Source organism: Rattus norvegicus, chromosome 3 (genome assembly GCF_036323735.1).
Source record: "Rattus norvegicus strain BN/NHsdMcwi chromosome 3, GRCr8, whole genome shotgun sequence".
Lineage (NCBI taxonomy): Eukaryota > Metazoa > Chordata > Mammalia > Rodentia > Muridae > Rattus > Rattus norvegicus.
Genome location: NC_086021.1, coordinates 31,197,054 through 31,213,226, shown reverse-complemented (window position 1 = coordinate 31,213,226; position 16,173 = coordinate 31,197,054). Strand labels below are relative to the sequence as shown.

At 50.7% G+C, this 16,173-nt stretch overlaps 1 protein-coding gene across 9 annotated transcripts in view; it reads left to right on the top strand.

The window, feature by feature from the left end:
- Positions 1 to 16,173, top strand: part of Brd3 (bromodomain containing 3) — a 54,418-nt gene that overhangs the window by 14,523 nt on the left and 23,722 nt on the right. For 2 of the 9 annotated variants that reach the window (XM_006233830.4, XM_006233825.4), the window contains exon 1: positions 12,172 to 12,326. The exons of 2 other annotated variants lie outside the window; for them this stretch is intronic. The gene's annotated coding sequence lies outside the window, so the exon portion shown is untranslated. Of the gene's footprint in view, positions 1 to 12,171; positions 12,804 to 13,023; positions 13,048 to 16,173 lie in introns of those variants that run through there. 5 more of the 9 variants (XM_063284060.1, XM_017591876.3, XM_039105364.2 and 2 more) reach the window with 5 other exon arrangements.

Genomic DNA, 16,173 nt, shown 5'->3' with positions numbered 1-16,173 from the left:
AAACCAAAAAGAAAAGGAAAAAGAAATTAGAGTGGGGAGTGGTGGTAACAGAGGCAGGTGGATCTCTGTGAGTTCTGGAGCAACCTGGTCTAGTAGTGAGTTCTAGGCCAGTCAGGGCTGTGCTGTGAGGCCCTGTCTAAAGGGAAAGAAAGGAAGAAGAGTGATAGTGGAAGACACGCAGGAGGATGGATACACACATACCACACACGCATGCATGCACGAGCACACACATGTACAACACGAATGCACGCACATGCATGCACACGCTGCACGCTCCTGGGTGTGTCTGAGAGCAGCACCATGGCCTGTCTGGGAACTCAGATAAAAGGAGTAAAGAGAGGGAACCTGAAAGTGCAGGCATCCTCTCTCTCCTGAACTCCTGAGCCTCTGTCCCCAGCCCGAGTGCTGGGGTGACAGGTGCACACCCCACACCCAACCTGCAGCCCAGGATTTATTCATTTGTTGGTTTGTTGATTTGTTGAGACAGGGTTTCTCTGTGTACCCGTGGCTGTCCTGAACTCACTGTGTAGACCAAGCTGGCCTCGCTGGGACTAAAGATATGGGCCAACACCGCTTGCCCAACCCACTAGTGCCTGTTTAAAAAAAGAAGGTGCATGTGAGAAGTGGGCTCCTCTGGGGGTGGGGTTACAAGTGGCTTCAACCACCCAGTACGGTCCTTGGGGTCCTTGGAAAGAGCAACAAGTGCTCTTAGCCACGGAGCATCTCTCTCGCTCTGCTGTTCTTCATTCTCGTGTCTCTGAAAAACGTCTGCTCGGATTCTTTGCTCATTATTTAATCTTCGTGGGGGGGTTCTTTAATTTCTTTTTCTTTCATTTTCTTTTAAAAATCTTCCTTTTTTGCTTCTTTGCTTCTTTCTTTGCAAGTGAGTTGTGGAAGTCTCTCTTACACTGGGATGTTAATCCCTTAGTGATTGCACATGCCTTCTCCCAGTCAGCTGGCTCGTCGGCTGGGGCTGCCTTGGCTCAGCTGAAGCTCTAGGGTCCATGTAGCCTTCTTGTATATTTTGATTCTGAACAGGAGCTTTCGGTTCAGGTAACATCAAACATCACTGCTAAGGCCAAAGTCATGTAGCTCTCTCCGGTTTTCAGAGGTTTTAGTGTCAGGTTTTAGATTTTTGTCTTTGATCGATTATGTATTTGTATTGTGTGTGGTATGAAATGAGACACAGATTCTATTCACCACATTCAGAATTTCCCAGCATCATCTTCAAGGGGCCTTATTGGAAATGACGTGACAGTATGTGGTTTATCTCTGAGCACGCCCTTCCGTTCTTCCTGGTGGTCCGCGTGCATCTTTGCTTTTAATCCTATATATAGTTAAATGATAGAATTTGAAAGCAAATTCCAGAAACACAGGGAAGTACGTCCTTGAGGTTAAGGTTGGCATAAAAAATACAAATCAATCCACCTTCCATCTTGAACAGAACGCAAGATTAAGTTGTATATCCAGGATATGCATAAAGGCATCTGACAAAGACCAACATCCCCCCCCCCCCCAGCTGGGGACCGAACCCAGGGCCTTGCGCTTCCTAGGCAAGCGCTCTACCACTGAGCTAAATCCCCAGCCCCAAAGACCAACATCTTGAGTGTGCATGTGCGTGTGCAGTGTGTATGTGTGTGTGTGTGTGTGTGTGCGTGTGTGCGTGTGTGTGTGTGTGCAGTGTGCATGTGTACCAGCTTGTACATGTGAGTGTGATACCCACAGAGGCTAGGAGACGCATCAGTCAGTTCCCCCTGGAACTGAAGTTCCTGGTAGTTGTGAGCCACTGGAAACTGAACTTGCGTCCTCTGGAAGAGCAGAGTGTGCTTTTACCTGCTGAGCCATCTCTCCAACACTCCCAACTCTGCCCAATATCATTTCTTGATAAACAGTCCCAGCAATCAGGAGTGTAAGCAAATCCCCAGCACAACAGTGGAGAACAACTAATGTGGAGGAAACACAGGCTTGGTTATGTTTTCCCCAAAAATCAGGAACAGTGAGATGCTGTACCAAGAGTAAACAGAAACAAAGCACTTCTATCTAATATAGTACCCGAAAGTACTAACTAGCCATCAAAGTACTAACTAGCCATCAAAGTACTAACTAGCCATCAAACAAGAAAAAGAGAAGAAAGGAACTTGGGGTGTGCAGGGCAGTGCAAGGCTTCCATCCTAGTGCTTGGGAGGCAGAGGCAGGGGGAGCTCTGTGAGTTCCTGGATAGCCAGGGCTGCAGATTGACCTCATCTCCAACAGTGCGGTGGGGGTGGGGGAGGAAGGAAAGAACAAAAGAAAGAAGGAACAAAAGGAAGGGAGGGAGGGAGGGCACAGTCCAGCTCCCAACTGTTCAGGAGACGTGAAGTTCCCCGTGGTGTTGAGATGAGAACTAAAGCAGAGGAACAGGTGGGAGGAGAATGGAGGGAGGCCGGGGAGGAGGGAGGCCGGGGAGGAGGGACGGCCAGTTGAGATGCTGGGTCCCTGTACCTCCACACCTGCACTCTAGTCTAGCCAAGGAACTCAGGAAGGCAGCATCTCAAATGCCTGTCAGTCTTGTCTGTCACATGTGCGCGCGCGCACACACACACACACACACACACACACACACACACACACACACAGAGTCTTCTTCAACTTGGTATCATTTCTTCACCTCGGAAAATGCAGACTCTGGGGTTTAAAGGAACTTGAGCAACAATGGTTTCCACACTAGCAGAGGTGTGGCTGAACCTCAGGGTTAGACTGCATAGATCGATGAGGCTGTCAGTGATCACCCCCTAAAAGCCACACCCATGCATCCTAGCCCAAGGCTGGCTTCACTCCTGCCATTTCCCCTCCAGCCTGGTCCACTGAGTCTGACATCTGGCCACACCTGGGTCTAGGACTTGGGGATGACAGGCAGACACAGGGCTGGCCACAGAGCCTGTAGCAGCACTTGAGCCTAGGTGACAGATGTCACAAGCCCACACCTGTGGATTCGGTGTCTGCGATGGGTGAGCTTTGGAAGGTGGGGTGCAGGCAGACCACAGGCTGGTGTGTTAGTCAAGCTTTCACCCATGACAATGAACATGAGAAACATGAAGGAGGGGCTTGTTTGGCTAATGGGTTAGCTGTGGCGGCTTACCTAGTCCTGTCACACTGAGCCTAAAATGAGATTGATGCAACATGGTGGGACAGTGTGGCAGACTGAGAGACAGGAAGAGCCTGGGAGAACAGTATGCTCTCCCACCCCCAGGCGACATATTTCTTCAACTAGGCTTTACTACCAGAGATCCCAGCTGCCTCCCAGTATCCCATCATTTCCCGAAACACAAATCTAGATGTCAACTTGACACCTAGAACCTCCAAGGGACACCTTTAGGTGAGTCTCTACACTGGTTTAGCTGAGGTGGGCAGATCCACACAGACTGTGGGTGGGACCAGCCCTCAGACTGAGTAAAAACAAGAGCAGGAGCACAGAGGCCCAACTCATCTCTCTCTGATCCTGACCATGGATGCCCAGCTGGTTCATGTTTCATCCCGGAACCCCACGTAGTGGAGGGAGAGGAACACGTCCCACAGACGGTTCTCTGACCTCCACGTGTCCCATAAGATCCTTGCGGAAATGTACATCGTGCTGTTGAATTATTTTTTATTTTTTAATTTGTTTCTTCTGGACAGGATTTCCCTGTGTAGCCCTGGCTATCCTAGAACTCACATTAGGTAGACCGGGATGACCTTGAATTAGGAGATCCCCCCTGCTTCTGCCTCCTGAGTAGTGGGATTAAAGGTGTATGCCATCATTCCCTGGCATGATGTTGAAATTTTTTATTTGTAGTTTGGGCACTATACAAATACTTATTTTATTTCAGAAAAAGTGATTTTTTTTTTAAAGAAAAGGACACAGCAAAGTACAGAGCCCTCTACAACCGTTCTTTCTTTTCTAACTTTCTATTTTTTTCAAGACAGGTCTTACTATGTAGCCCTGGCTGTCCTGGAACGCACTATATAGTCTAGGTTGGCCTCGAACTCCCTCTGCTTCCTGAGTGCAGGGATTAGATTTGTGCACACTACAGCCTGTGATTTTTTTTAAAAGATTGCTTTTATATTAGTATGTATAAGTGTTTATCTACATATATGTTACATGCACGACCATGCATGCCCAGCGCCCACAGAGGCCAGGAGAGGGGTCCGGATGCCTTGGGGGTAGAGACAGTTGTGAGCCACCATGTGGGTGCTAGAAACAAACTTGGATCCTCTACAATAGCAGCCAGTGTTCTTTTTTTTTTTTTTTTTTTTTTTTAGTGATCTTTTTTTTTTTTTTTTTCTTTTCGGAGCCGGGGACCAAACCCAGGGCCTTGCGCTCGCTAGGCAAGCGCTGTACCACTGAGCTAAATCCCCAACCCGCAGCCAGTGTTCTTAACCAGGGAGCCATTGCTCCAGCTCCAACTGTTTCTTCTTTAGTGAAAGAATGGATGTGCTGGGGTAGAAGGACAAATCCCGAGCCTCTCCCATGGCATTTTTTTGGAAATGGAGTGGTAAATGCAAATATAGAGTTCCCCATTAAAGAATTCTAGCAGTTTCTCATTTGCCTGACTTGTGGGTTGTTACGGCTGCCTTTTGTGGGAAAGAGGTTTATTATACATGACAACTGTTCTACTCCAGTGAAGACCTCAGGACAGTTAGTTCCATCTGTCTCTCGGCAAAGCCCAGGGACAGAATGAGGTCCACAGGGACAGAACACCACCTCACAACAGAACCCCTCAAAGAGGACAGAGTGCCTGGATGAAACGGCCGAAGCACATGATGTTAAGTGCAAGGCTACTATTTGTCACGTGAGAAGCAGGTGGCTTGTCACCTCTGTGGCTGATGTCATCCCTCTAGGATACAGACAGAGCCACTGGTAAAGTTGGGTTGACACCTACAGACATGCTTGGGTCTTTAAGATCCGCCTGTCACTGGAGGCTGAAGCCTAACCCAGGTGTGTTCACTGGGAATGCTGCACCTGCAGGCCCAGGTGGGAGATGCTGCTCCTGATCACTGCTCACTCACCCGCCCGGGCCACCCGCCCTTCAGTCAACTCTGTGTCTTCCAGGTGTTTTAAGGTCTTCCCACTTTGGGCTTGGAGATTTAGTGCAGTGGCAGAGTGCTCGCCCAGTAAGCTCAAGGCTCTCTCTGGGTTCCATCCTCTGCCCCCAAAGAAAAAATAACAAAGTTTTACTTTAATTTCAGCATGCTTACATTGGTTTGGGCTACCTTGTGGTATGACTTTCTTTTTCTTCTTTTTAAGATTTATTTATTTATTTTTATGAGTACACTATAGCCATCCTCCGACACACCAGAAGAGGACATTGGATCTCATTACGGATGGTTGTGAACCACCACGTGGTTGCTGGGAATTGAACTCAGGACCTCTGGAAGCACAGTCAGTGCTCCTAACCACCGAGCCATCTCTCCAGCCTGTTGCTTTTGCTTTTGAGACAGGGTCTTTTTGTGTAGCCCTGGCTGTCCCTGAAACTTGCTGTGCAGACCAAGGCTGGCCTGAAATCAGATCCTCTTGCCTCTGCCTCCCAAGTGCTGGGATCAAAGTCATGGTGAGCATCTGTACAGCTAAAATCCTGTCTCAAAAACAAAAACAAAACCCACAACAACAACAGAAAACAAATCAAATACCAACACACACACACACACACACACACACACACACACACACACACACAAAACCAACCCACAACACGCAGGGCTGGAGAGATGGTTCAGTGGTTAAGAGTACTGGCTGCTTTTCCAGAGGACCTGGGTTTAATTTCCAATACCCACATGTTGGCTAACAATGAATCCAATGCTCTCTTCTGGCCGGAACCAGACACACATGGGGTGCACAGACAAACATACAAGCAAAACCCAGCCGTCCTGGGCATGGTGGCACATACCTTTAATTCCAGTGCTGGGGAGGCAGAGACAGGCAGATCCCTGAGTCTGATCCCAGTCTGGTCTATAGAGAGAATTCCAGAACATCCAGATACACAGAGAAACCCTGTCCAGAAAACAAAGAAAAAACTTCATACACATAAAACAATAAAACAAAACAAAACAAAAAACCCATACTCACCCAGGTGTACATCTCACTAGAACCCAGAGGTTCCACCCCCAAATCCCCACATGTCCAACAGAGGGCATCTTGCTAACTTGGAATCCCTTTTCCACATCAAGCCTATACCAGATTCCAAAGCACATCCCGTGTGCTTTCACCTTTGAACCCGGGTCCTCAGAATGTGTGTGCAAAGTCCATGAACACAGCCTGGCTGAGAACAGATGGTGCAACAAGCTACATTGACTGAGAGTTAAATTCACTTACACAAAGCAAAGCAAAACCCTCGCCCTAAGATTTCTTTTTGTGCTGGGTGGTTGGAGTCAGAGGTGGGTGGATCTCTGAGTTCAAGTAACACAGTTGGAACTGAAAGAGAAATCTTGTCTTAAAAAACAAAAACAAAAAGACAAAACAAAACACACACACACACACACAGACACACACACACACACACACACACACACACACAGACATACACACACACACAAATGAAGAAAGAAGTAGATTTTTTTTTAAGGCTGGGAGTGAGTTTTGAGGCCGACCAGGTCTACATAGTGAGTTCTAGGACAGCTAGGGGCTACACTGAAAAACCTCTGTCTAAAAAATCAAAACACAAAGCAAAAACCAAACCAACCAAACAAAAAAACCCCAGTAAAACCTCTATCTTTTGCTGAAACAAGTTCCTCAGAGTCTGACAGCTCTTGGTCCGTCCCTGCAGCCTAAAGCACGAGAAAAAATCTTGCCAGGTCTTACCTCCTCTTTTTCACATCAGGGGTTGCTGCTCTTTTCTCAGAGAGCTCCTGAGCTTCTGGCTCCTTTGCAGGGTGAGTGGAGATGGGGGCAGTGTCTCCTCCATGTTCCTTCCCCCTATTCATCCTTCTCATGGCTCTTGTAAAAGCCGTTTACTCTAAAGGGGCAGCTCTTGAGTCCTCCATCAAAATACCTGTGCCTCCTTGCTCGAGGCCTCACAGGATGAACTGGTTTCTGCCTCTCCTCTTCCTTCCTCACCCTGTACTCACTGGGAATGACCGGTCAGATGTGGGATCTGGAATCCCTGTAGCAGGGCTTAATGATCTTGCCCTCAGATTGTTTAGCTCTTCCCCTATATTCTGGAGTACACTTGGGGCAGTAGATATGGTTGCAGTTAGAGAGGAGCCCAAAGGGTGCTGCCTGGGGTTGGCTTTCTCACAGACCACCTTCAGCACACCGTGTCCTTACTGAGTCACATAGCAAAAAAAGCAAGCTCGTTAGTGTAAGACTTCAGGTGCTGAGCCGGACACTCTAATTCTATCATCTGCACAATTTGTAAACCCTTTGTTCTGACAGTTTCCTCTTTTCCTATTTCTTTTATGGCTTTTAAAATTGTTTCTTTTCTCATTGTGTTTATATGTGCCTATTTGTGTTTATGTGAGCTTCGACACACATAGGGGCCAGAAGTGTCAGCTCCCCATGGAGCTAGTTACGTGCAGTTGATGGGGTGTTGCCTGATAAATATTGTGACTGGAACTCTGCTTCTCTGCAAGAGCTGTGTGCACTCCAGCACTGAGCCATCTCTTCAGCCTGCCAGCCTGTTTTCCCTCTGGCCTGGAGCCCACAGACTTCCACTTCTCTTTACCCCCTGAATGCTGGGATTAAAGGCATATGCCACGAAGCTTGGCTGACTAATTCAGATCTTTGAAGATCCCATCTTTAAATCTACTTACACCTGACTGATGTATTGAGGGCTATACAGGAATTTTGGGGTTCATAGTTCAGCTGTAACTTGATCGTGTTGATTTTCTTCCTTCCATTCCCTGACTATGGAGTGTGGGCATTGCTTACATTTAATATGCCTGTCATCCCAGGTGAATCCCATTGAACCACTGCTGTGATCTGCTAATATGTTAGTGGGTGGGTTTATGTATCTTTAATTGAAAATCTATTTTTTCCCATCTTTTGTGTAGTACTAGAGATCGAACCCAGGCTGTCTGTCACATTCTTTCTCTCTCTTCTCTCTCTTCTCCCCCATACCCCCAAGCCAGGGTTTCTCTGTGTAACAACCCTGGCTGTCTAAACTGTTATTCAGAACTTCCCCAGATTCTTTTTTCTTTTTAGTTTGGAGAAGAGTTTTATTTGGGGCATGAGAAGGGGAGTTGAGGAGGGAGTAGAGACAAAAGGCAGAGAGTGTGGAGGGAAGAGGACAGCCAGGAACATTTGGAAAGAGACAGGGGAGAGGGATGGGGAGAGAAGGGAGAGCGGTTAGGAGAGTAAGAGCCCCTGAGTTCTTCTCTTTCCCATAGGCAGTGAATATATGTGGTGTGCTGGCATTGCCCCTAGAGCCTGTACACACAAGGCAAGTGTTCGACCACAAAGTTGGCCGGTTGCCAACCCGCCTTTTCACTTTTAATTTTTACTTATTTTTATTTTATGTGTGTGGGTGTTTTGCTTGCACGTATGTCTGTGCATCTTTTTTTTTTTTTTTTTTTTGGAGCTGAGGACCAAACCGAGGGCCTTGCGCTTTCTAGGCAAGCGCTCTACCACTGAGCTAAATCCCCAACCCACGTCTGTGCATCTTGCATATGTCTGGTACCCACAGAGGCCAGAAGAGGGCAGGAGACAGTTTCGAGCTGTCATGTGGGTACTGGGATATAGACCCAGGTCCTCTGGAAAAGCTTACAGTGCTCTTAACCACTGAGCCACCTCTCTAGCTTCCGTTTGCTTGTTTGTTTGTTTGTAGGCTGTATCCCTGGCTGTCCTGGAACTCACTCTGTATACCAGACTGGCCTCCAGCTCAGAGATCCTCCTGTCTCTGCTTCCTGAGTGCCAACACTACCCTGCTGTCTTTAATTTTGAGACAAAGTCTCACTAGGTCATACAGTTTGGCCTTGAACTCTGCAGCCCAGGCAAGTCTGGCAATCCTCTTGCCTCAGCCTCCCAGGTGGGAGGATGACAGGCCCATACCATGGGCTGTTGGAGCTTGATGCTGTGTTTTTAAAGGGCCTTTGGTATTGGGTTTGTATGAATGGCTTTCTATTTTGGGGACAGGAAAGGGGAAATCGATACAGCTCTGTTCCCAGCTCCATTCCCTTGGGGCTCCCCTTTGTGAAAGAACCATTTGTTTCCTCCTGGTGACAGTTTATCTCCTCAAGGTCAGACTGCAAGTGGATTTTGCAGATGAAGTGGGCACTCACTCCTACCATGGCTCAGGCTGCCAACGTCACCTCACTGTCCAATTCGCTTCCACTCTTTTATGGGCACAGTGATCACCACCTCAGAAAACTGGTCCAATGGGGCCTGGAGAGAAGGCTCAGCAGTTAAGAAAGCTTGATGCTCTGAAGAGGCTCACACCATCTAAGCTCAGTTCCAGGGGATCAGGTGCTCTTTCCTGAGTTCCCTGTACACCAAACAAACACATGCTATGCATGTACACAAGCAGGCAAAACACCCACACACAGAAACAAAATAAGGATTTCTTTTCTTTTCTATTTTTGAGACAGGGTTTCTCTGTGCAGCCCTGGCTGTCTTGGAACTCTCTTTGTAGACCAGGCTGGACTCAGATCTACCTGTTCTTCTGCCTCCGAGTGTTAGTATCAAAGGCCTGCGTCAACATGCCTGACCAGAAAAAAAGATCAATGTTAAAAATAAAAAACCAGGGGTTGGGGATTTAGCTCAGTGGTAGAGCACTTGCCTAGGAAGCACAAGGCCCTGGGTTCGGTCCCCAGCTCCGAAAAAAAAGAACCAAAAAAAAAAAAAAATAAAAAACCAAACCAAGGGGCTGTAGAGATGGCTCAGCGATTAAGAGCACTGACTGCTCTTCCAGAGGTCCTGAGTTCAATTCCCAGCCACCACATGGTGGCTCACAACCATCTGTAATGGGATGCTCTCTTCTGAAGTATCTGAAGAGAACCAGTGTACTAACATATATATATATATATATATATATATATATATATATATATATATATATAACAAACCAAAACAGCTCTAAGATTCACATAACGCCTGGCATACCTCAAGCTGCCAAGGAATGACCAAGTTGTTAGGAGCTCTTGGCCCCTCTCCAGATACTGTAATACAAGGGCAAGCTGACTAAAGTATGGGGCAGAAGCAGAGTGTGGCCCTGAAGCCCTGTGGGACCTATGGAGTATGGCATGACGGTGTGGGTATGGGTAAGGTGTGCATGTGGGGGCTAGAGTTACAGAATGAATATTAATACTTTCAACAGTTAAGAGTACCTGTTAGGTGTCCTGAGCTGTTGAAGTCCTTGGAGGTACAAAAGATGATAGACCAAGGCCACAAGGAATGAGACAAGGAGGTAGAGAGATGGAACAGAGAAGGAAAGGCAGGCAAAAGCTCAATGTACCTCAGGCCTGCCTTGCCCCACCCAGACCCTTTATAAGCTGGGAGGTCAGGGCTATTTTTATACCCTAGACAGAGGAGGAAGCATGCCAGTGAGATTAGGTGGTCTCACTTAAGGTTCAACTTTGCTTTGGTGGGGACAGCCAGGTGGGGAACCCAGAATCCCTCCCCATGCTCATGGGACTCAAGGAAGGGGCACAGCACTGGCTCTGGGAATGGCTAGCTCAGGGCTCTGAAACTCAGATGAGCTCTTTTCCATTCCCACACAGCTCTTACAGACCCAGACAGGCCCAGAAGAGGTGTTCATTTAAGGTCTTGTGCTGTGGGAAAGGGAGAGTGCTCAGTGTGTCCAGAAAGGTGAGGTCCAGATGGCAGGATTGAGACTAGAAACCTCCAAGGTGACTGCAGTTCTGCAGGGTCCCAGTCATGGCTTTGGGCTGGGAAGCCTGGGGTCAAGAGTCTACGGACTCTAACTTAGGGCCTTCCAGGTCGTGCTCTCCTACCCTAGGTCCAGTCTGCAACTAAAAAGCAGGGCTTTCTTGCAATGGCCGCCTTTCCCCAGGGTGTGAGAAGCACCCATGTCATGTTGTAGGCCAAACAGGCAACAAGGAAAGCCTGGGAAGGTCCCAGCTTGTCCTCAAATCTTTTCCCAAGGACCCTGGACTTTGAGGTTGGGACTTCTTGTATATGAGCTCTGAGACTTAGGATAAGTCACTTTACCTTCCTGAGTCTGTTTCATCTCCAGGGACAGAACATATTCACTGTGTGTGTGTGTGTGTGTGTGTGTGTTATTTAATACCATAACCACCTGTGCATTTCCTGCATGCAGCAAAGTGCCTGCTCAACCAGAAATAACCTCAGTGACACCAGGGTCTTGGAATGGGTTCAGATCACACTAGGAATTGGAATCCTGCATTGGCAGGTTCAGCGGGGACTGATAGAAAAACTCCTTTTGTTTGTGATGTTTTTGTTGGGGTCTAACATCCACCTTAAGTTACAGCTGGATAAAAATTGACTAATGTAGGCACCGTTGTAATTTTCACCAAACCAAGATCTGAACGGTGACCAGGACCTAACCCTTTCAAAACAGAAAACGGGCGAGACTTATCTCGTTCCTGTCTTTCCATAGGCACATGGGGACACACTGAGGCTCCAGAGAGGGAAAGTCGGCTGGCACAGCCTGGAGCATCCCTTATTGGTGTCTAGCTCTGAAGAATTGGCGTTTTTCCAGCACCACGGGCCAGGAGTCCCCAGGTCTTCAACCCGCCCCAGGGCGTCGGGGCGGGATTGATCGCCGCTCCTCCCTGGCAAGGACCGCCTTGCGCGCGCCCTCACCAGGCTAATAAGGCACGCGGTTTGTTTACAAACACGGGCTCGGGGGCCGGTGCGCGCCGCCCTGGTTGTGCGCGTTCAGGGTTTGAGGAAGGCCTCGGGGTGCCCGGGTAGTGACCCCGAGGGTGCTAACTGCGTTCCCGCCTTTCCCACGCTTTCTTACGCTTCTGGAAATCCGCCCACCAGTTCTTATTCCCTGCATGTGGCTGAGAACGCCAAGAGTGAAGGCGCGAGGGCGGGCCAGGGTTCCAGCGTCGCCTCGAGTCCTGGCGGGCAACCTCCCAGCCCCGCCCCCACGCGCCCCTTGGCCGGGCCCTCTGGCGGCCAGGTCGGCGGGGCGGGCGGCCGGGGGCGCGCGGGGCGGGGCACGGCGTGGCGCCGGCGGGGCCGGGACATGTAGTCCGTGCGCCTGGGCCTCCCCTGGGCGGCCCTGGCGCGAACCCGGGCGCGGACTACGACTCCCGCCAGGCGCCGCGGCGTAGCGCATGAGCCCTGTACAGCTCCGGCGCGTCTATTATGCTGCCGGGGCCGGCGAGCCAAAGAGGAGCCGGCCGCGCGGGCCGGGAGGAGACGGCGCTGGAGCCGCCTAGGCCAAGTACGCCTTTTTCTTGCTTCCTTGTACACTCGGGGCGGCGGCGGCGGCGGACCTGGCTGAGAGAACGCGCGACCCGGAGCGCATGGTGCAGGCCACCCGCGCGTCTCGAAGCCCGGAGCCCCGGGCCGCCGCCTTTGTGCGCGGCCGCGATGCAACAAAGCGCGGCGGCCGCCTGCCCAGGGTCGCGGCGACTGCGCGGGCTCCGCTGCTCTCCGCCTTGCGCTCTGCGCCCGCGGCTTGCCGGTCACCTCGGGCCGAACTGGGAGGCGTCGCCTTGGTCGGAGCGCCCAGCCTGGACTTGGCACAGCCCGCGCTCTCCGCGCCAGCCCTCCCTCACGGAAGGGATTTTTTTTTTTCTTTTCCCCTTTTCCTCTGCCCGCCATCTTCCGAAGGGGACTGCCCGGAGGACGCGCGGCGCGGGAAGGTGCGCGCGGTTTGCCCAGGGTCGCTCCGGCGGCGCCACTTTGCCGGCGCTAAGTAAGGCGGATCGTCGTGGGGCAGGCCAGGCTGGGCCTGCACACTGCAGGAGCCTTGCAAGTGGGGCAGCGGCGGCGTGGCTTGGGGGGCGGCGGCTGCCTTTGCAGAGTTATGGCCCTGGAGACGACTTTGCGCGCTCGCGAGTTACTGGATTATTGCAGCCAGGCCAGGAGGAAACCCAGTTCGCATTTTGAAATCAGCCTGAACGGAGTACTTAATCCGGGCGAGGTCGAGTCGGATTGAGGTGGGAGGGGTGGGGTGCACATCTTTTTCTTGGTGTATAACACGCAAGGTAGTTGAGTGAGGAATGCGTACCCCAAAGCTTCTCGTACGTAAGGATTCCCAGTGAAAAATTCTGGCGGCTAGGAGAAGTTCTCTCCACCAGTTGCTGCAACGAGGGCAGGGCAGACGAGGAAGCCATAAACAACCTTCTTGCGGGAGGGGGGGTAAAGTAGCGGGAAGGGGGTTCACTGGGACCCTGATGGGGGCATTCCTTTTGTGAGTTCATACTTTAGGACTCAATCCTAAGGCTCTGCCCTTTACAATTTTGATCAAGAGCTTTCTGCCTGAAATAAGTGCACAGCTGGTGTTTCCCTCTACCTCAAACTTCTTAACTGTAGAAGTTTGTGTCTCTGAAGTCATTGGTGTGTTCTTCAGTGGCTAACATGGGGCTCGGCTCCTGTCCCCCTCCCCTGTTTTGCACTTTCTTAGCGGCATGCAATATCGGCGGCCGGCGGTGGGGTGGGGAGTGTTGTCCCTGAAGAGAGTTGAGATCTCAGCTGTGTTGCTTGAAGTGAGTTTCTCACCAGTTTTCCAGGGTCCAGGAAAGGAAGGACTCCTGCAAGGATCAAGCCCCAAGCCCCAGTGACCTTTTTGGGTGACCCTGAGTGTGGCCTCTTCATTGGCAAATAAAGGGCTGTTTGCTGTTTGCTCTGTCTGAGGCCTTGATGTGAACTGTTGGCTGTAGATCAGGAGAGATGAGGTATAAGCTTGACAGTTCAGGATGTGGGGGTAATTTCCTGGTCTTGCTTATGAACTCTGGGCCCACTGCTTGAGCAAGGCATCAGGAATCCATAGGACTCCAGTTCCAGTCCTAGCCCCACATCTGGGGATTTGAGGAGAGGGGCATTGAAAAGCTTTAGCAGGGTGGATGACCAGGGCCTGTGCCAGTTCATTCATTTCTCTACCTATATATCTATTTACTTTATTTTATTTTACTTTTAGGAGGTGCCAGGTTTGTTTTCATAAAGAGTAACTACTTTCTTTCCACAGTGCAGTATCCTGCTTTGGAAACAAGCTTTAAATAAGGGATGGGGCTTGTTAGAGGCACCCTCTCTCCTCAGACCTGAGGAGGTAAAAGGAAAGGGAAGGCACTGCTTGGCTTGCTTCTACCCTGGCTCCCTTAAGCCTGGAGCTGTGCCCCCAGGGGCTTTCAGGGTTACCTTGTCCACTTCCTGGTTTACTGTGGCTGAGCCTTCCCAGGGGAGGATGGCCCAAGGCCACAAGTGGAACCGTGCTACCCTACCCACTGTTCATATAAGTGTGGGAGACCCAGATCTTACCTCAAAAGAAAGAGCCACAGGGAACTAACTGTTGGGTGGAAAACAGGATCTAGCGGAGACCTCTCCATGCTTCGGAAGGTAATGTGACGCTAAGAAAGTATTCTCCTTCTTATGGGACAGCCTTGGAGCTTATGGGGTCCTCACAGAGCTAGCCGTTGCGCCTGGGGGCTGCTGTTTGCGGTACATGTTGACATGTGATGCTCTGTTTGTTTGGTTTACTTGTGGTCACTTGCCCTGTGGGACACCCAGCTGTCTTAGTGTTGGTGGGTTCTTTTGGAGGGGAAAGTGTCTGCTTGTGAGTGCTCACAAGTTGGTAGTGTCGTTGTAGGGCCTCTTGGTTGAGGCAGCTCTGAATCCATGTTGTGTGTCTGGCTCAGGCTTTGCTTCTGGCAGTTCAGCACTGTTGGCTCTGAGCTCTTAGTGTCTCCATATGGCCTGATGACCTTGACCTGGAGCTACATTTTGGGGAAAGCGCCCCCCCCCCATCAGGCCCAGAGCTCCACAGAGGCTATCAGATCCTAACAAGATGTTGAGAACTGGAGGAGGTGGGGCTTCTAGCTGCTCAGAAGTGTCACATGGGTGCAGGGATGTCCAGGGGTTCCTGGTCAACTCCTAGTGGCATTGGAAGTTGGGTTTCCTGACCCATGTCTGGGCGTTTCCAGAAGTCATACCCAGGCACTGTGTGTGACCTGTAGAGGAGGATCCTGGTGGGAGCTGGGGTCAGAGGTGGAGGGAACATTTGGGTCACAGGTCTTAGGTGTGGGATGGTCTCAGCTTCTTATGAGCATGGCGTGAGCTCTGCTTGTCTAGTTCTGCCTGTGATAATCTGCCTGAGTGCAGTTGCAGTAGCCACTGCCATCGGACTTTCCTGTGTCTCTGGTACGCCCTGTAGCATATGGCAGGAAGAAGCAGAGTTGGCTGAGCTCTGCAGGTAATGTCCCCCTGGGCAGTGTGGCCTCATAGACTAAGGGTAAGGTGGGTTACTACTCGGCCCCTGGCTACCCACTGAGTGGAGCTCTGGAGAGCTGACCCAGGTTCCGGGAGCCAGGGCGGATGCAGAACGCTGGGCTCAGGAAGCAGGTGCCCTTATGTTAGTGTTCTTAGCTCTGCCCCTGCCTGGTTGTGGTAGGTGTGGAGCCTGTCTTTAGTGGTTTGAGAACAGGGCAGGGTGGTAATCCTGGGCTCCTGTCCATCTGACCACCTGAGTCTGTGTTTCTCGTGCTTGTGGTCTCCCAGGCCACCACATTTCTCAGTCTTCTTTCCCATGTAGTCTAATGGAACGGGTCCCTCAGGGCCTCCGGGTTGGATGAGGGAGGCACTTGGGGAGACAGTTGGGAGTAAGGGAGAGTTGGGAGTAAGGGCTGATTGAGGCGGTGGCCTTCTCTTACTCTTGGCTGACTGACCCCTGCTGGGTGTGTGGTAGCTGGGTAGAGGTAGTCATTGAGCTGCTGGGCTGTGAGTAGTTGCATTGACCTTCCTATCCTGGCCCCTGATCTTGCATAGGGGGTGTTCAGAGAGGAGTGAAAAAGACAAGGTGGCAACCCTTGGGGACTTCAGTTGACCCACCTGTAAATCAGGCCTTGAGTTGGCCTCTTGTCATGCAGCCCAACAGGAGAGTGTTTCTTCCATGACCCAATATCCGAGTGCCGGCCGGATGGGCCTGCTGCCCAGCTTTGTTCTGCGAAGTGTTCTGCTGTTCAGTGTGGTATCAGGCTCCGAGCCTTAGTGCATGCCAGCCACTTGAGGGGCCCCCTGCAAAGGTTCTGGGACTCAATGTAAGTACGAGGTTCACAATCCACCTTCCTTCT